Consider the following 21,437-nt stretch of genomic DNA (forward strand, 5'->3'; position numbering starts at 1 on the left):
CAATATTTAAATATTAGTAACTTCCACAAGGATCAATTTTAACTTTATTTTATTGGACACTCCGCGTGACAGAAAACCAAACTAGGGGTTTCAAAAAACCACCCGAAAAAAAAGCCGAAAAAATGTCCGAAAACGTAATGAATTATGAAATATTTCCATCTTACTAGAAAGTTATTTTTACGCATCTGTTTTAGCTTAAAAATCCCAAAACTTGTCGAACCGTTGGAAATTTCGAAAAAGAATGCATTACAAACATAAGCCATATTAAGAAAAAAATATTTAGCTATACACACTATATTAAACGACAAATGTATGTTACTATAATAAAACCATCATTAACTATTACAATATTTAAACATTAGTAACTTCCACAAGCATGCATTTAATAACACCTGTGTCAGAGGTTGTCGATCGCTGTTGCATACCGCTGTCTATGCATACCGCTATCTATGTGTACTCGTTACTTCTTAGAAGCTAACTAGCTACTGAGAGAAAGTGTGCAAGCGGGGAGACCGGCATAAAGCGTGAGGGCGTATCTATGTATTATACATCTATGGTGCTGACGTCTTTTCTATTGAAAGCCCACCACGCTGAAAATGTCACCAACATTTCCAACTAGAACTATTTTGAAATCCAATAGAAAGCAGGTATAAAAATTGTAGCTAATCCAAACAAAACCTAAATAACTACCGCCGAGGATTTCGAGTTTTGTAAATCCTGAAATTTCCATCGTAATCGGTCCAGTGGTTTAGGAGCCTATACGAGACACACAGACAGACATTCAATTTTATATGTATACTAGCTGAACCCGACAAGCGTTGCATTGCCACAATTATGAATGCAATTCTCGTTCCCGTTCCCATTTGTCGGAAAAACGCAGGCAGCGAACACATTTGAAATTATTGCGTTGTAATGACACCCATTCCCATTTTACCCGTTTCCGTTCCCGTTTCTGGGTGATTTTTTTCCACAGTAATCTTTCCAGACATGCATACAAAAAATGCTGAAAAATCCATCGTTATCGGTTCAGTGGTTTAGGAGCCTATACGAGACACACACACACACACACACACACAGACATTAAATTTGATATGGATGCGGTGCATCCGCTCTAAAATCGCCAGACAAATTGAACGACAGATTAACGGACGGCTGCTTTAAATGCAATTCTCATCTTCTCGAATGATATATTGCACATCAGATGACGGGTAACCTTTCGATGTGCACAGATGCAATTATTAAAATTGAGTTGGATCTTTCAGGCGAGTTTAATAAGGCAAGATTCGATAAGTTCCGAATCTTGTCTTATTAAACTCGCCAGAAAGATCCAACTCAATTTTAATAATTGCATCTGTGCACATCAAAAGGTTACTCGTCATCTGATGTGTCCTTTCGCCGACATGGATTTGTTTTGAGATATGCAAGATTATTCTCCAATCCTTTGTCTTCTCGCTTGCTTTTCAATTCGCTTGTGAGAAGTAAGCTAGAGTATAATGGATTCTGTGGAATCCGCATGAAGCAAATTACTCTCTGATGATTGAGAAAGTGCAAAATGCATTTCTTCGTTTCCTATATAGAAAAGAATATGGGTATTACCCATATCTCTACCCTACTCCTTTCCTTTTGGGCATGCTTGGGTATAATTCTCTTGAACTTCGGAGAAACTTCTCATTAATTCGTTTCGTTCTCCTGCTCTTACGTGGTAATACGTCATGCCCGTTGTTGCTGGAGCAGTTGGGACTTTATGTCCCTAATCACTATGTGCGTGGTAGACATCATCATTTGCTGGTACCTCCTGCCCGCACAGTCCTTTTTCGAATGGCTCCTATTCCAAGAGCTATTCGACTTCTTAATGAAATCGTTGCTGCCGAGACTGAATGTGATATTTTCCACTTTCGTGAGCGTAAATTGTCGGAAATTACTCTAACCCATTTATCTGGTAGTCTGCGCTCATCATTGTTTTCATGATTGATTGTGATTTATGAGTGAAATTTTGATTAACTCTCTTCCATTTGGGCCTTACAGGGATGTTTTGTATTTGTAGTTGTTTCTTACATATTTATTGAAACTGGCTGTAGGTGTAAGGCATTCCTTATGCTATATTTTTTATTTGATATTTTTACTTTATCTGTTATTATTAAATGCTATTTTTTATGTTTATGTATGGATGTATTTATGTTTATGTTCAAATGTATTTTTTTTATGTATAATTGATGAGTATATTATTTTCGTTATGTATTAATTTATGTTTAATTGTTATTTTGTTTTTTTTTTGTGTTATATTTTTTGACCGTTGTGGCGCTTTAGGAATTCCTGTTATGCCACAATGGTCCGTTTAGAATAAAATAAATAAATAAATAAAACTAAATGTGCAATCTATCATTCCAGAAAACGAGAATTACGTTTAAAGCTGCTGTTCTGTTAATCTGGCGATTTTAGAGCGGATGCACCAAACCTTTTTATATATAAAAATTATTTCTTTTATTACCAACAAAGCATTTAAATCTCTTGGATTCCTACTCCGCTCAACAAAACCCTTTAATGATCCTTATGTACTAAAATTACTTTATTTTTCCTTTGTAAGGTCTCACCTTGAATTTGCCTCAATTATCTGGTCACCTTTTTATTTATCCCATATTAATTGTATTGAGAAAGTTCAACTTAAATTTATTAAATCCTTACGCTACCTTTTTCCTACCTATACCCATTCTACTGTTTCCGACATTTTAAAAATCCTTTCTTTTAACAATCTTTCTGTCAGGCGACGACATTCTGATGCTATATTCTTCTTTAAGCTCATAAATGGTTTTCTTGATTGTTCTGATTTACTGAATAAGGTTAATTTCAGAATCCCAGTTCGATACTCTAGACGCGTTGCACTCTTTTCACTTGATCCTTTCAATACTAATTCCCAAAAATATTTTTATCTGCAGCGCGTTTATCGTATGTTTAACGGAGAGCTGAATGAGGTTGATCTGTTTGGTATTTCCCTACATCAATTCAGGTCTAACATCAAGAGAATCTTGACCGATTGATTCATTTTTTCTCCTATTCTATTTTTTCAATATTTCCATTATTTTTATACTTTAGTTTATTTATGTAATGTGCTATTTAATCATATTATAGCTTTCATTATTTTCCTTTTCATTTGTTTATTTTGTATTTACCTTTTTCATTTGTTTTTTATATTTGTAAATTTCAATTTCTTCTTATATTCTATCTTATAACCTTTTCCAAATATTTTAATACTATAGTTTAATTATGCAATGTACTACATATTTTGTCATGCCTTTATTCTTTACTTTTTAATTTGTTTTCCTTATATTTATCTTTTTCATTTTTGTAAAAATCTATTATTGGACTCGGATGTTACATATATTATTTATTTACTTTTTGTTTTTTTTTATACCTATCTCTGTACATCCTGTCTGTTGATTTTTCAATTAATAAAATAAAATAAAATAAATAAAAAAAAATATATATATATAGATAGATTTATACAAATGCTGATAAAATTAAAGATCGGCCAATTTAAGCCCTGAATAAATGCACGCAGTTACATATGTACATAGAACTACTGTCGAAGTCAAATACATTTCTCAATCGACCAAAGAATTCAGGACGAAATTCGTCCATTGAAAAGTTTAAACACATGTGAGAACGCTTTCCGAACGTGCCGAGATTATCGGATCGTGGTAGACGCTTGTTGTTATTTTTTTGGTCGTCCACTCGAATGAGCGGGCAAGGTGTGAGTCGCGTCGCGTCGCGGTTGGGCGCGTGTTGGTTGCACGCGTACGTGTGTGTGTCGTCGGTGTGTTGGTAGTGCCGATTCGCGGCGGGAAAATGTGACAGCCGGGGGCCCTATGCCGGCGCCGCGAGCGATTTGCGGACGGCGCGTGCCGCCATCGGCCGAATAAATAACCCCAGACTGGGGATGAGGATGGGGGTGGTGGTGTCCACCCACTGGCCCGTCCCCAAACGCGCCCCCAAATCCACCCATAGACACCCCCCCGTCGTGGCAAACACGCGGAAGTACGTTCTTGCGGCACGCGCCGCGTGTGTGCCCTTCTCTCTTCGCCTCTCTTTCAACGTATTCTTCATTCTTATACGTATTTTTCATTTTTTGACGTATTTTTATCCGCGGGAAAAATATACAATGTTTTATTTCTGTCTTTCCAAAGGGGCACTCGTGCTTGGGTACTTAGAAAGGCGGCTTTCCATTAAATTCGTTAAGCGACCGAGCAGACTATTATATATTGTGCGCTTCTGTTTATAAAAATAATACATTTCCACACAATTCAAAACAAACAATTGATAACAATTTTAAATATTTCAAATATAGGAGAGAGAGGTGTACCTGTGGACAATTTTCGCTTTTTCACTCATAAAGTTTTATGCAAACTTTTTAATGTCATTACTAAAGCCCGGACCCAGAGGGTGCCGCGTATTGTTCAATTGTTGTAAATGCATCGTTAATGGTTCGCCGAACTTTTTTTTTTTGGACTCTAGCTTTGTAAAGAGAGCTGAACCGCCCCGATTCCTAGAAAAAGCACGGTGTCTATCCGCAGTCTAGTCATTAGATAAGTTGAATATTCAAGATTAAAATTAAAAAAGAAAAAATAATGATAGTATAACAGTTTTTTATTTTTTGCAAAAATAATAGAGACAAAAAAATCGTCCAAAGGTTCAACAATATGTTGAACCTATGGACAGTGTATGTTATACCTTTGGACAGATATGATAATTTATACAAAGTAGACTATTTCATCCAATGTTGAAATTCTCGAGGTCTATATTAAATTCTAATTGTGGTTTGAGTCTCCCATGCTGAGCTACCACTCGAGGGGGAGGCAATTTCCGAGAAATTTCCACTTGACAAATATTATAAATTTTGTTATCGACCACAAGAAATCTGTTTGTCGATATTTTCTTGTAATACTCATGTAATTTCAATATCATTTTCGATTGGATCATTCATAACTTCAGCAACATAATACTTGAAAGTCTTTTTGGTTGTTAATTTCACCAGAACAAAATCGGCTTTGTCCAGTTTGTCCAGTTTAATGTAGGATGTTCTTCTCTGGAGTGTCCGTGAGAATCGTCGTTTTCCCTTTCTTTCTTCCACCTACTCTTTTTCGTGGGACAGCCTTGGGATATGGATGTGGGGAAATAATCTGATCTGTAGATGTTCCAGAAGATGGGTTGTGAATTTCGGGTAGGGAATTTATTTCTTCTATTGTATTTGGTCTATCTGTTACATATGAGGAAAGAAATTCCTCCTCTCCAAAAACGTTTTCATTGAACGGATAAATGCCCGTTACTTGAAAGCAGTGCCGGCTTTTCACCCTATGGCGCCCTCGGGCAATTTTTTTTTTAAATGGGTTACTATCCTCATTTTCCGGGCTTGGGACCGGCAGCAAATATTTAACAAGATGTCCCAACCCCAGGTGGAGTTAAAAATAAATAAATAAAGTGATAATTCAGAAGTGAACTGTTCAATCCTCTCTTTCAGCAAAATCTATAATTAATGCTGAAAAATCAAGATTTTCAGCGATATCATTTTCAGTAGATAGAGTTTCAAAACTGGAAAGCTTATTTTGTGACATTGCAGACTGGAGATAATTTTTTAAGTTTCGAAAAATATTCGCATAGCAACCCAAATATTCGGATACAAATTTTGTAAATCATGCTGTTTCATAAATTTTAAGTATAAGTAGATTAAGTTAAATATAAGTGGATTTATTTTATCTTGAACTTTATTTGAAAGACCGGCTTTGGAATTAATAGGTTCATCGCTAAGTTCATTACTAATAATATCAAATTTTTTATTCACGGTGAGCTTAATTTGAAAATCGGCTCTTTCAAGTAGGTTTTTTAAATTAAAGGGCTTTTAGCGCTTTAATTTAAATTTTTAAAACGTCTTCGGCGCATCGAGTGGCACCCTATCTTACTCGGCGCCTTCGGTCGCCGCCCGACCCAGCCCCCTCCTAAAACCGGCACTGCTTGAAAGCCTTTAAAAATATTAATTGGAGTGAAAGCTTGTAAGTAAGCTTTGTCTGCAATTTCTGCTATCTCATAGGGCGGTTTCAGACTAGCGTTTTATACGCGCGTATAATCTCGTTTTTTGAAGTGCATGTAGGCGCGTATAGGCGCATCGTTTTCCATAGCTTATAAGCTCGTATTATCCATGTTGATACTAAATCACCACTACCGGTTTTAGCGAAAACGCCGGAATAAGCCCGTGTACGCGCGTCCGCTTTTTTGAAGCGCGCGAAAAGTAGCGCGCGTGTAAGCGCGTATGCCGAAACGACCGTATACACGCAGAAAAAAACGCTAGTCTGAAACCGCCCATAGATGCTTATTGGTTTCCCTCGGTTTGTCAACGTACACTTAGACGATTATATAAGGTTTTGTATTGACCAAATACAGTTCGATGTAAAGGTTCCTGCGCGCGCACATTAATACGGGAGGAAAAGCCTGTTCCTCTTGTTCCTGTTGTATCCTGCTCGCGCAAATTAAGTGAGTATGTACCATTTACCATGCACCCTTTATATTGATCTTTCGACTTAAGATCTTTCGATTTTCGATCTTTGCCTTCCGATATTTGTGTTTTCTGTAATTTAACATTCTGGCTCGTCACGGAGACCGGCGTTGTACCTATGGACGATGTGTTGAACCTTTGGAAGCGTCCAGAGATACATACATACAACCAAATAAATGTCCAAAGGTACAACAAAACGAAATATTCAACTAATATTAAAATACACTTCTTTGTGGTTACGTTTTAGCACATGTATCATCGTTACCAAATAGTTAAATAACCACAATACAAAACTAAATGCATATTTTGTATGAAAAGTTATTTTAATAAATATGAAAAAACAAACAGTTCGTTGGTAAATATGTATTTACTTTTGGGTCCCAAATACTGAAATTCTCGAAAATACTCGAATCTTGCAGCGCGCGCCACCAAAAGGTGGATAATGTTGCCAATATTCGATGTTCATAATACCCTAGAACATTGTGCAACAAAAATATTTCCCCCGACCGAAATAAAGTCTTTGTCCACAGGTACATCACTCTCCCCTACATGTTTATCATAGCAAAATCGAAATGGAAATTTTCACAAATGGCAGAGCTCGATAATTTTCAAAACATGATTTAGTTTTTTTTTATAGTACCTAAACATTGTAGAGGTCGGACCGGTATCGTGCCGTTTATTGTTAATTGTTCGCTGTTCTTTGTCCAATTTTAAGTAGAACCTTTTTTTTGCACTCTAGCTTTGTAAATAGACCCAAAACGCCCTGATTCCTGGAAAAAGCACGCTTCCGGTCCGCCCTTTAATCAGTGGTGTAGTGCTAAATAAAAAAGAACCAGTGCTGTGTTTAATTTTTACGACCCCCTCTTCCCCGCTTTTTTCGATACTTAAAAAATATGTATCCTAATATTGGTAGTTCAAATATTTATAAAAAAGTCAAATGCTAATTAACAAATATTCTTGTTGAAATTGTGATGTTTGTTTGTGTCAACAGCAACATTTACTTTTAGCAGTGCTAAAACCATATACATACATATATACGCACGTATATACATACATAAATATATGCCAAATTTTAACATGTGAATTTAGATATGACTAAGTTTTCAGTGGTTTTAAATAAAAAAAAAGTCTAAGAATTTCATCAAAACGTTTTTTAAGTTGTCTTTTAAGCTTTGACTATGCTCAGAATACTATTCGGTTGTAGTCACCAAATGCAAGAACGAGAATCAGATAAATTTACAAACTCTGATGGGAAACGATCTTGGAGTCACAAATACCAAAGTCTGACCGGCAGTATTAAAGATTATACTCGGAATAAATTCTTTTCAATCGAGGTCAGTTGACGGGCCGAACCCGGCCACCTCTGGGTGCTTATCATAAACGCAACCACCGAGCCATGCTGGTGGCTATAATTGAAATATGTCATTTTTTTATACTCAGTGAAACAAATCTCCATATATTCGATATTTATTGTATATATGTAATATCATTGAAATTAGGTAATTAATAAAATGATATTGTTGGATTTGTTAATTTATTTTTCAGAAATATCACCCGTTTCTTAAAAATGTCTATATCCGTCGCTAAATTTGGACGTCCTTATGTAATATACATTTTTTTTAAAACAGAATATGTAATAATTTTTTTTTATTTAGTGTGCCTCCTTGTGTCTGATGCAAACTGCCAAGGTTATTAATGCTTGGTTGCAATTGCAATTTATCCGCGAAAAACAAAGATTGCCTCTACTGACAATATCAAGACGGCTACGAGCTTTTGAGGGCAGATAAATACATACATATGTACATATGTATCACAACTCGTCTCAATTCAGATTCAACGAGATGAAAAATGAGAAGTAAGCTTGCCTTCTTCCAGAGCTTTGGAAATGTAATCGCAATATCAGTGCTTGTCGTGAAATTGTCTTTATTTAGTTTAAATCCAACTTGAGCCCTTTCATCATTTTGCAGATCTATATGTAAGACTTTCTTGCAGTTTAATTGCATTCACCCAATCTGGAATATATGTATTTATAATATCATTAAATCATTAGATTAGCTCATTTATAGGAATAAATGAAGAGATATATGTATGTATGTATGTATGTATATTTGAACCACAATAACGCATTAGCATTTCCACACCTGACTGAAGGTAAATGCCTATTAACGTAAATACAATACGTACAAAGAGAGTTCATATAACAATATGCACTATGTGCATTGCACGTACACATGTAATATGTAGCATGCACGTAGCGAGGATAATGCACATTTCACAATGCCCAAAATTGTATTCACAAAATGTACATAGGTGCATATGCACATTGCACATTGTTTTCGTAGCTTGATTGATATTTTGAAAATTCTAACGGGTAGGTTTTAAAAGTACAGTGAGTCCTCGAGTTACTAGGAAGTTTTGATGAAACTTGATGACCAGAGAAAAGAAGGCTCTTTTTCAGTAGAACAGCAAGAAAATGAACTACCGAATCAATTTGAAACCAAGAATATGGCTGAAAATTTTAATATGATCCTGAATGAATTGGCTGGCTTAGAGGCTCAAAATCATAAACGATTTGCGAAAGTGTCTTGAAAGTATATTGCATGCTATTTATTAATTAATTTAAGACAAACAATACTGGACCATTATTAAGTATTGAACTTAGTATTCACGCTTTTATATATATATATATATATATATATATATATATATATATATATATATATATATATATATATATATATATATAGGTATATTATACATACATATGTATGTACGTACGATGTATCTGGATAAATAATAATTCCTTTTACGTTTTGCATGCATGTACATTTTATTTTCGTATATCTTTTGAAGATAACACATATTATTTCAAAAATTTTGACCTGACGAAAGATTACATAAATCATAACTGTGTAGCAAAATATATGAAATATTAAAAAAAAGTCAACATTACAAATACAAAAAAGTATAGTATAGTATGACAATCATTAAGAAACAGTAATACGAGAAAATGTGTATAAAAATACGTAAATAATACATCTATAACGAATTATAATATATATATACATATATATATATATATATATATATATATATATATATATATATATATATATATATATATATATATATATATATATATATATATATATATATATATATATCATCATCATCATCATTTACAGCCATTCGCCATCCACTGCTGGATGAAGGCCTCTCCAACACGCTTCCACTCGTCTCTGTTTTGCGCAACACTCATCCATCTCATTCCGCACATTTTCCTAATTTCGTTCACCCATCTTCCTTGCGGTCTTCCTTTTACTCTTTTGCCTTCTCTCGGGTACCATTCAAGCACTTCTTTTGTCCACCTGTCGTCCATCCTCCTAGCTACGTGACCCGCCCATTGCCATTTCAATCTCTTCACTCTATTCACTATGTCCACTACCCTTGTCATATTTCTCACCCACGTGTTCCGCTTCCTGTCTTTCCTCGTTATGCCAAGCATACAGCGTTCCATACTTCTTTGAGTGCATTGGATTTTATTTTGCATCTTGGCGTTCAGTGTCCAAGTTTCACATCCATACGTCATCACTGGCAAAACGCATTGATCAAAGATCCTTTTCTTCAGGCAGAGTGGCATTTTTGATTTAAAAACAGCATTCATCCGTCCAAATGCACTCCACCCTAATTTCATACGTCTCTTTATCTCTTCATTTTTACTACCAGACATGTCAATTATTTGACCTAAATATAAATAACTATTTACTACTTCTACTGGTTTATCATCTAGGGGGATGCTATCAGGCATGCAATAACTATTGAACATTAGTTTAGTCTTATCTACGTTAATTTTTAATCCTACTTTTCTACTTTCCCTATCCAGCTGTGTTAGTCTGATAAGTAGGTCAGCTGAATCACGAGCTACTAAAACTATATCGTCTGCGAACCGAAGGTGACTCAAAAAGCGACCATTGATGCTTACTCCGGCTGTATCCCAATCCAATTTCCTGAAAACTCCCTCAAGCACCGCATTGAATAACTTGGGCGAGATTGTATCTCCTTGTCTTACTCCTTTTCCTATGCTAAATCTATCTGTACCTGAAAAAATTTTAACCGAAGCTGTGGCATTCTTATATATTGCAGCTAACAGTCCCACATAGGGTTCCGGCACTCCCTGTGTTTTTAGAGCGTTAAGTACTGCATTATGACTAACTGTATCGAAGGCTTTCTCATAATCGACGAAACCTAGGCACAATGGCCGTTGATATTCGTTGGCGCGCTCGATTAGTTCGCCAACTACTTGGAGGTGGTCCATTGTGCTGAAATTTGCCCTAAACCCTGCCTGCTCTATAGGTTGGTTCTCGTCGAGGATATTCTTCAGCCTTTCTGTAATAACCTTCGTGAAGAGCTTGTAGACCGCTGAAAGTAGACTAATGGGTCGGTAGTTCTTGATATCGCTTTTGTCGCCTTTTTTGTGTATTAAAATGATAGTTGCGTTATTCCATCCTTCTGGTATAGCTTGGTTCTGGATGCATTTGCTGAAAAGCCTAGCTAAGATATTAATTAGGGGGGTGCCGCCACATTTTAGTAAGTCAATGGGAATATTATCTTCCCCTGGGGTTTTACCATTCTTTGCAGTTTTTAGCGCGGCCTCTACTTCGCTAGGCAATACTGCAGGAACCCTTTGGCCGTGTGTCGATTCCAGAGTGGGGAATTGGCCGTTGTCGTTCTCGTATAGTTTTGCATAGAACGTGTAAACTCTGTCTATGATTTCTTCTCTATTCCTAATTATTACTCCGCTCTCTGATCTGATTGCGATCATTTGGTTTTTGCCTAAGAAAAGATCCTGCTTGCACTTTTTCAGGCTACGGTTATTCTTAATGGTATTTTCTATTAGCTTGCTATTAAAATCCCTGACATCCCTGACTATTCTCTTCTTAATTTCCTTATTTACTAGATTGTATTCTTGCTTATTATTATCCCTATCTAAATTCCTTTTATGCTTAATTAGGTTTTTTGTTTCCGCTGAAATTTTGCTTAATTTAATCTGTTTCCTGAATCCACCTAATTTCTTACCTGTTGAGGTTAGAACCGAACTAATTACAGTGTTCAATTCCTCGATGTCTGCTTCTGGGTTTAATTTCCCGTATCGATTTCCAAGTTCGAGTTCGAATTCCTTTTTCCTAGACCTTAGTTGAGCGAAATCTGGAGAGTTACTGCATCCTTTTATTAATTTCCTACGTTCGCAATTTATATTAATGGCCATCTTGGCACGGACTAATCTGTGATCGCTACCTATATCTACTTTACTTAAAACACTAACGTCTTTAACGGAGTGCAGGGCATTTGTTAGGATGAAATCGATCTCGTTTCTGTCTCCTTTAGGACTCTCCCAAGTCCACTTATTGTTGGTGTTTTTCCTGAAAAATGAATTAGTGATGAAGAGCCTGTTGTGTTCTGCGAATTCTATGAGGCGATCGCCTCTGTCGTTTCTTTGGCCGGTACCAAAATTGCCTACTGCTCTTTCTGTGTTTGCCTTTTGTCCTATTTTTGCGTTAAAGTCGCCCATGATTATTTTAAAGTGGTGGCGGCTATTATCGTATGCGCCCTGTAGTTTTTCGTAGAAGTCTTCTATTTCCTCGTCTGGGTGGCTAGATGTGGGGGCGTACACTTGGAAGATTTGACAAGTGTACCTGCTCGAGATTCTTAATACTACATAGCATATACGTTCCGATATGTTGTTTATTTCTATAATATTTCTTTCTATTCTCTTATTGATAAGAAACCCTACTCCTCCTATTCTACCATTTGGTAGCCCTCTCCAGTAGAGACAGTTACCACTTTTTAGGATTATTTGGTTTTCCTGTTTTCGTCTTACTTCGCTAAGTCCTACTAAATCCCATTTGATACTTTCTAGTTCATTCTCTAATGCAAGCACACTTCCTTCACTCGATAACGTTCTTACATTGTACGTGGCTAAATACAGGTTTCTATTAGCTAAGCTATCATCCATCGTCACTCTTACCTTGTTGGAGGTTTGGATATTATTTTTCTCGCATTTATCCAAGATGTGTTGAGAAAAAGGCGGTACTTGAGAGAGATTTCCATTCAAGGAGTGAGTTCTTACCGCCATAGACTCTTCTCTGTGGTCAGCTTTGACAGATAGTCATCCTAGGTATCACTTGGATCACTTATGAGTTATTACATGCCATTTAACAGGGTTACTTTGTAAGTGAAAGTAGTTAGTTATGATAATAATAGATTAGCAATTGTTATACTACTTTTTTACAGATCTTTTTTACAGATCTTTATCGTGAGACGCCTCTTTGGAGACAACGGATTTATATATGTGAGTGCGGTTTGCAATTTAATATTTTAATAATAACTTTAGTAAAGAATATAAAATTACACGAATTACTTTAATATAATTTAAATATGAAAAAGAACTGATAGACAGTTGGGAAACACCGTTTCTGTTTGCTATTATTCTATTAAGTAAAGTTCGTTAAAGATTTTTGGCTGGAAGCAATTATGTGGAAGATTTATTGCTTCTGTGGGACCGACTTGACTGGCGAAGGACCCTTTTTTTGTATTCAGGTAGGGAGATGTATCTCGTTTGACACCGATTTGACACAAAAATTAGCACAAAATTTTTCGAAATAACTGATGTAAAACCGCTTTTTACGACCGATTTGCTGTTTATTTTTACACTTAAATTATACTAGGATGCAATTAGTAAAATAAGTGATTAGATGGTTAAGTTAAATTTCGTGCAATAGCCGGGTTTAAGCGAGTAATAGCGGGAAGAACGCAGAAGCACGTCTTCCCCGCATGACACGAAAGACCGAACTCATATATATATATATATATATATATATATATATATATATATATATTTATATATGAAGCTACATAATAAGTGCGAAGGCTTAAAAAGTTGATAGCTCATATCATTTAGAACATTTTGTGCCACACGTACGTCAGTACAAAGTCGTGGTTTTTTTTAATTTCATTTTTAAAGATTTTTAGTAAAAAACACAAAAATCTCAGAGTTAATTGCTAATACGGCCCAAGTTAAAAGTGGTACGTTAGTCTATTATTTTTTACATTATTTATTATTGCAACATATAAAGTAAAAATTGCAAAATCAATACATTTTTGCAAATAAAATGCATTTTTATTAAAAAAAATACTGACTAATCGGTTTTATCTATAGGTCACTGAACGCATATTTTGTTTACAAACAAAATTTGACGATCTAGCATTTTTGCATCGTTGGAATTTGTACCTTATTTTGGTTATATGTATATAATATATATTAATATTAGCAAATAATCCGTCCAGAACTATTTGTTACTATCAATTTTAATGAAGAAATATTTTTCAACTATCTACAAGCATGTGTACATTACTGTAACACATCATATAAACCATTAAACAGTGACCGTAATTGAATAATGTTATAATTTTAAATCGATAGAAAACTTCTGCAAATGTAAGAATGTAATTTTTTCACATTTTCAGAACTGTACAGGATTAATTGGTACATATGTATATATGTATGTACATATGTACGTACACAATAACTCATTATTACGTAGGCGATACCGGGTTCGTCTGGCGGTTTCCACAGTAACTGCCAGTGAATCTCCCTATTTATCGGATTCGTTTGATGTACACATAATGCGTTGGAAATAGAATGTGTTGGGAAATAAAATGTGGCACGACAGATAAAAGTCCTGACAAATATGTATGAATAACAAATACATATAAAATATAATATTGCTGTTAATAACTGGCAATCACGGCTTACTTTGACATTTTGTGGCATACATTGTTTATTTATTTACTATTTAAAGTTTCAACCATTGTGGCATTACAGTGATAGAAAATATAACAAAGAAGAAACAAAAAAATATGTTGACTATACAGAAATAAAATGTATATACAAATACATACAATACAATAGCAATATTCAAATAATAATAGAAGTAGTCAAACATGTACATATGAATAATAATAGTTAAATATAGGGAGAAAAATTGGCAATGTCAATATATGTACATATTTATATAAATACATATGTATGTACAAGAACCAGCCGTGAATAAAAAACATCCCTGTGAGACTCAAACGGAAGAGAGAAGATCAAAATTACATCTAATTATGAAAATAACGATGAGCGCAACTTACTAGACAAATAGGTTAAAATAATATCTGGTGATCTACGCTTACTGAGGTGGAAAATATCATATTCAGACATGGCAGAAAGGATTTAATTATGAAGTCGGATAGCTCTTGGAACATGAGCCGTCCGATAAAGAACTGTATGGGCAGGAGGTACAATCATCAAATGATGTCTCCCTTTCACATATTTATTAGGGATATAAAGTCCCAACTGTTCCAGCAACGACGGGTATGACGATTTACTACGTAGATGCTGGAGAACAAAACGAATTAATGATCAGTGTCTACGAAGTTCAAGGAAATATCATATATGTAGTTGAATACTAATTATACATATAATTATTATATAAGTAATTCATATTATAATTATGATATGAAACGTTGTATTTGAAAGGGGCAAAAGTCCTCATATATGTATGTAAAAAAAACACAGCAGAATTTATTTACACTATCGTCCGAAAGTTGTGGTCTAATTTTTCAGGTATTTTTTTCAGTTTTATTTAATTTCATCAAAAAAGTAATTTCCTTTCTCACAATATCTTTATTTTTTTCTCTTCTGGTTCGATTCCGTTCTCAAACTGACCAGTTTGATTTTTAATAGCCAACTAAAGCCTTTATTTTACTGATAACACACATTTAGCCATAGATGGAACTACTGCAATATCATCATCGGAATCTGAAACTGATAGATTTGCTGCATCTTCCTTGTAAATCGGTTCTATAAATTCTACTATTATTTTCATTATTGTCTTGCGTAAATATAGGACGATCGGTGCACACCGCCCATTTAGCGCGCGGCACTCATCGTCTAATCAGAGAGCCCGACTCATCGACGAATCGGAAAGCTCGGCTCTCCGACCAATGAGTGAGCTTGACTAAACGACCAAACCCGCGCGGCTTACAAACATGCATAAAAGCCGGCGGGTTGGTCTCAGTATTTATTCGGAACTCGCTTCGGAATAAATAAATTCGGAAAGCAGTATTATTCAAAATACAGCTTTTCTCAATACAAATGGATTCAATATATAACGTATTAACCATTTTATATATCAACAAAAAAAGTTTCAGTCCAATAGCTTGTTTTTGACTATTTTTGTATTAAAAAGTATCGACATGGAAACGTACATAGGGAAGGCCAACAGGCGACTGCATGACGCAATAGCCACGCGTCAAAAGCGACAAAAAAAATAGCTTAGAAAAATATAGCTGTCTCTTTCTCTCGCATTGATTCATCGATTAACAAGAATATGCAAGCGACCAGTTAAAAACATGAATTGTCGCTACCGCCTTTAAATCATATTTTGGAACGTAGAAATGTATAAATGTATTTTTTTACGATGTACCCCTTTTCTACATAAATCATACAAAATCTATTAAAATAAATATCTTTTCGTTCATTCTAGGAATACAAAAAATATAGTGTGTATATCTTTGAAAACTACATAGTTATTACGAAAAACCTAAAAATTGGGGCACTTGCATACCCCACTTCGGTGAGGGAGGGTTAAATATAGAAAACCTACCTGATTGTTTTCTTATACCTCGACTTGACTCCCCTTACGCTAAATATTCTTCAATTGTATATTTTTTCTTCTGGATGAAGCACTGGGTCGGATCAGTGCTGCCAGAAGATAAAATAAAGAAGTGGATGTGCTAAAACGCAACGAATGTTTCTTGTTCATTTACCGGTAAAAGTAATAATTTACCGATAGATTAACGAGCTATTTTTCGGGCCATTTACCGATAAACTGGAAACCGGTTTACCGGTAATGGACTCTCTAGTAGTTATGTACATACATACATACATATGTATGTACATATCTTGGACGAAACCACTTTACATTTCGATTTGAAACTGCATCGCATTTCACAGCAATATTTGCGCTCAGTCGATCGTTTCTAATTCAAACACACGTTCACGTTCAAAGGAAGTCTTGTCAAAGGAAGTCATTGCATAAGGGAAGTTTAATTAAAGTGAACATCCCTTGGCCTCGTTCTTGATTTATTGTCGTTAATCAGTCGAAGACTATACACATTTAGATAGATATATTTTCACACGTATCTGTGTCATTTGTTTCATTTTTAACCTCGGAAAAGGTTCAGTATTGACCTATACTATAGGACTGAATCGATCACAATGTTGACCGTAAGGTCGGGAAGGATGTACACATATCCAACTGTGTATACATAATGCAAGGCTTTATTTACATATATGTATATATAATACGTACGTTATTTCGAAGTGCGGTCACATTGCTGTTGCAGATTTACAATATACGCAAGTTGCTCACTGCAACTACCCACAGACATACAATACATATATACGGTTGCATTTTCCGGGGAAACCGAGGGGATATTACGCTGTCTTGATTTTGCCAATTATGAAGGAAGGACGTCGCTAGCTATGTGTAGTATATATGTGTATATATACGTAAAATATATAATATGTACATTTTGTATTTTAGATTAACTACTGCAATTATAGGGCGGTCTGCTGAAAATGTAGCTTGGCAACAATTTGCCGATACCAGACCGTCAATTTTTAATGGGATGACTATTTTCAACTGGCGCTATCGTGACTGCTCGGTTTCAATACATTATATCAGAAACTTATTCTTACTTCAACTAATGTATGTACATACATATATCAGTAGCGTGATGTGACTGAAAAGGGCACTAGACACGGACAAAGAATATATGTATACCTATACGAAAAAAAAATTCAGGCAACAAATAAGATGAATTTCGCATTTAAATAATTTTTTTCAAATATAACTTAAACGAGTAAGTTCGACTGCTATAGTACTGACTGGAATTGTGGAGATCAAGCAACAAAGTTTATATATGTATTTCTGGAAACGCTTCTTTCTCCAGTGTCATGTCCTTCAGGATTTTCTCTAACGTTTTAAAGACATTTTCACTTAATTCCATCCTTTATTTTCTCTTATCGAAACTTACATCTCCCATACTTTCAATAATGTCATTTTGTATCTTATTCGAGATTCCATTGAATATATTGGAGCTTTGAAGATGAGTACTCAATTTGGTGTCGTACTTTGAATATGTTTGTAAAAATTTGAATATACATATATGTACATAAGTATAATACATGCAAAATTTTCAATGTTTAATGAATCTGTATTGCCGTTGTCCCCTCTAAAATAAATTACTTGTCTAGCTAATGAATCAATAATATGCATATACATATATAAAAAAATTCGTAATATTAAATTTTTTTTTTTAATATTACGAATTTACTTTAGTGCATTTTTATGACATTATTCACAGAAGGTTTATTTTTAATTATTTATGATTCAATTTAGGTTAACGTTTTTAGGAAAAGCGAACACATACAGCTATCGAATGTATAAAGAAAACTTTTTTCATTCACCGGTAATAACCGGTATACCGGTAATAGGAAAAATTCAATTACCGTTTAACGCTTTATCAAATTTAACGGTAAATTGAAATCCCTACTTATAGTTCGCTAAAGGTATAGCTCGATAGAATCTAGTTCATTACAACGTTCAAAAGTAAGGGGATTTAATATAAAAATGTTATATTTTCATAATTCATCACGTTATTTAGCTTTTATTTTCTTTCGAAATTTCAATGGGTGGATTGGAAACGGAATTGATACGTGCTTTGAAATTAAAGTTATAAATTTTGTACATTATATTTCCAAAACAAAAAAAAATAGGGTTTTATTTTGAAAAGTTATCAATTTGTTCCGATAGAACTTGAAAATATGAACAAATAAACCGCATTGATAACTCAATTTAAGCAAATTTTTATCATCTTTGCGATTCAGATATTTAATCACTTATAAAAAATAAAATTGAAAATGGATTTGCAGTATTAACTTATACGAATATCAATAGATTCGACATGAAATATATAAAAGATGATAAAAAATTTAGACTTTTCGATACATATTGTACTGTATATTCATTCAATGGTGGAATATATTTATGATAAATACGGGTCTCCGTGACGGGCCGGAATGTGAAATGCCGGAAAACGCAAATATCGGAAGGCAAAGATCGAAAATCGAAAGATCTTAAGTCGAAAGATTAAAAAAAAGGGTGCATGGTAAACGGTACATACTCACTTACTTTGCGCGAGCAGGATACAACAGGAACAAGAGGAAGAGGCTTTTCCTCCCGTATTCTGCGCGCGCACATTAATACGGGAGGAAAAGCCTGTTCCTCTTGTTCCTGTTGTATTCTGCTCGCACAAATTATGTAAGTGAGTATGTACGTGAGTATGTACAGTTTACCATGCACCCTTTTTTTTTGATCTTTCGACTTAAGATCTTTTGATTTTCGATCTTTGCCTTCCTATATTTGCGTTTTCCGGCATTTCACATTCCGGCCCGTCACGGAGACCGGATAAATACACCCTCCGAATAAATGATAAAGTAAAAATTAGACTACAATGCTCTAAGAAACATGGAATCATAAGAATAATGTGAAAATAAATTAACCAAACTGTCAAACCATTTGAATATAAACGAACCTGAAACTATTCAACGCAATAAACGAAGAAGTGTACGTATGTACAAGCATTCATATATATGTATGTATGTATATTGATGCATTTTTAAAATTTTTAAATCTTTTAATACAATACAATAAAATTGCATGTAATTTAAAAAAAAATACGCACATGAAAATTTTAAAGGAATACATGACACAAAACAATTCAAATATTAAATTTAGTTCCTAATTACATCGGTTTGTTTACAAGCGGGTAAAGTGAGGCGGGTTTTATTTAGGTCAAACGACATGTTTGGATTGCTATCTGTCATCACTTCAATCTGACACAATATTCCGACGTATTTTTAATGACTTAATTAATGATTAAACTCCTCTAGCTTCATTTCGGAAACATTAACTCACTTCAATGCTAGCTAATCTCCGTATTTCGTTAAGATATCCAAGAGACCTGAAGTGTGGAAGTGGTTCACAATCAGATCACAATTTTTTGACGGGCAGTCACTGAACTAACAGATTTGCTCTAAATTAAACTAAATTAAACTAAATGAGAATGCAATATATCATACATATGTATGTATATGCATGTGTGACATTTGATCTGTTCGGTATTTCCCTACATCAATTCAGGACTAACATCAAGAGAACCTTGACCGATTGATCCATTTCTTCTTCTATTCTATTTTTTAACCTTTTTGCACTATTTTAATACTTTAGTTTAGTTATACAATGTGCTATTTAGTCATGTTATAGCTTTTATTCTTTTCTTTTTCATTTAATTATCTTTGTAAAAATCTGTAATTGGACTCGGATGTTATATATATATACATACATATATGTTATATATTTACTCTTTGTTTTGATGCATATCTTCATCTTGTTGTCTATTGATTTTTCAATAAATAAAATAAAATAAAAAAAATAAAATAACTAGTTGATGAAAGTACGTATATACAAAAAAGTATGAATACATATACGTACATACATACGTATATATGTAAAAGTATGTATGTATATACCTTCTTTCGTCTATTTATAATTCAATTTTTTAGTAATAGAATAAATACTTTAATAATAACCTATGTATGTATACGTATGTATTATATACATATGTATATGTATTGATGTCTTTGAAGATTATACTATAAGATTATAATATAATACATTATTCAAATTATGGTATAAATAAAAACGTATTCGATAACATTTGAGTGTTTCAGCTCAAATTTCTACATCTATTTATTGGCGATACTTGGTATGTGTCCTTTTTTATACGATTCCCTTCATACAAATTTGTGCCGCAGCAATTTTGATGATTTTTAATATTCATTTATAAATAATAATAAAATGTGACGAGATAAAATAAAAGTAACAATTGATAGAACTGTTAGAAGCCATAAATTAATTTCGATATTTCATTTCAATCTCGATACGGAATATTCTTTTGTTAAAATGAATATAATACAAACACGGGATTGGAAAAAGCAAACACGTGATTGTAGAAAGAAACATGGCATACATTTTGTTTGTGGAGATTCTACGAAATAAATAAACATAATACAAAATACGCCAAAATCGACATCGTTCGGGGCGACTTGTTTGAAAATGTATAACATCTAACATATATGTAATTTCGAAAGAGACTTTGTATATATGTATGTAAGTTTTGGTTCGTAGAATCCGTGATGTTAAATTTAATAAAAAAACAAATGAATATACAAAGAAATTTAAATAAAATAAAACTATTCGAATAAATTTAATAAATGTTTACTATAAGATTGGCCAAGTTTAAGCATTTTATATTACAAATAATGAGCGAAGCCGGGTAAAACCACTAGTTTATATGTAAAACTAGTGTTTTTACCCGGCTTCGCTCGGTATTTGTAATATAAACCGCTTAAACGTGTCCAATCTAATAGTTAACATTTTATTAAATTTATTTGAATAGTTTTATTTTATTTAAATTTATTTGAATATTCATTTGTTCGATGACGTCACGGATTTACGAACCAACAATAGTTACATTATATATTAGATGAATTTTTATATGAATTAGATGAATTTAAGCCAGGACGATTTTATGTGTTTAGGTATTCGTACACATTTTTCACGATTACAACTTTTGTATGTCTTAAAAAAAACCGTTGACGAGAACCAAGTCCATACAGTTCAAGTGTTGATAAGGGCTGTCTTATTTTGTTATTTTATCTGAA

This window comes from Arctopsyche grandis, chromosome 2 (genome assembly GCF_051622035.1).
Source record: "Arctopsyche grandis isolate Sample6627 chromosome 2, ASM5162203v2, whole genome shotgun sequence".
NCBI lineage: Eukaryota > Metazoa > Arthropoda > Insecta > Trichoptera > Hydropsychidae > Arctopsyche > Arctopsyche grandis.